Source organism: Aegilops tauschii, chromosome 1, assembly GCF_002575655.3.
Source record: "Aegilops tauschii subsp. strangulata cultivar AL8/78 chromosome 1, Aet v6.0, whole genome shotgun sequence".
Taxonomy (NCBI): domain Eukaryota; kingdom Viridiplantae; phylum Streptophyta; class Magnoliopsida; order Poales; family Poaceae; genus Aegilops; species Aegilops tauschii.
The window spans coordinates 246,425,342-246,426,568 of NC_053035.3; positions in this window are offsets into that span (position 1 = coordinate 246,425,342).

Here is a 1,227-nt window from a genome sequence, read left to right on the forward strand (position 1 = left end):
GCTCACAGGGGTGACTCCCTACTGTTTCAAAGCAGTGGTCGAGCGGTGGCAGAGCGGCTGTGCCGGTTGTTCTTCACAATCGGTACTACCGCCTGTCTGTCCGGTTGTACCGCCTGTCAGGTTTTCTGTAGTGTAACCGTGAATCCCAGTTGTACCGGGGTAATGAGCGGTTGTACCGCTGCAGTGTTGTTTTCACAGTAACGGTTGGATTTTAGGGTTTGCTATATATAGGAGGTTCTTCCACCTACCACATTCACCTCTTGCCTCTCTCTCTCCACCATTAATGCCCTTCAAGCTTTCTTGCCCGATCTCTCTCTCTAGCCACTCAAACTTGTTGATTTGCTAGGGATTGAAGGAGGAGACCTAGATCTACACTTCCACCAAAGGATATTTGATTCCCCCATACTTTCTTGTGTGGATTTTGTTACCCTTGGGTGTTTGAGCACCCTAGATGGTTGAGGTCACCTCGGAGCCACATTCCATTGTGGTGAAGCTCCGTGGTTTTGTTGGGAGCCTCCAATTAAGTTGTGGAGATTGCCCCAACCTTGTTTGTAAAGGTTCGGTCGCCGCCTCCAAGGGCACCAATAGTGGAATCACGGCATCTCGCATTGTGTGAGGGCGTGAGGAGAATACGGTGGCCCTAGTGGCTTCTTGGGGAGCATTGTGCCTCCACACCGCTCCAACGGAGACGTACCTCCTCTCAAAGGGAAGGAACTTCGATAACACATCCTCATCTCCACCGGTTCCACTCTTGGTTATCTCTTACCTTTACTTGTGCAAGCTTATATTGTGTTGTGTCCCTTGGTTGCTTGTGTGCTTGTTGTTGTTGCATCATATAGGTTGCTCACCTAGTTGCATATCTAGACAACCTACTTTGATGCAAAGTTTAAATTGGTAAAGAAAAGCTAAAAATTGTTAGTTGCCTATTCACCCCCCTCTAGTCCACTATATCGATCCTTTCAACTGGTATCAGAGCCTCGTCTCTTTATTAAGAACTTTGCCGTCCGAAGAGTATGGTTGACACCGTAGACGGTGGGGAGGAGCACCCTGGTGTGATTCCGTCCTCGTCTACGGCCGATGGGGGATCCTCGGTCTCTCGTGAGGAGTTCAATGCGGCTTTGGACACATTGAAAACCTCCATGACGACCGAGGTTGAAGGCATGTTCAATAAGTTTTTATAAGGCCTTAAATTATCCACCGCACCAATGAAAGTGGGTGATCCCTCTA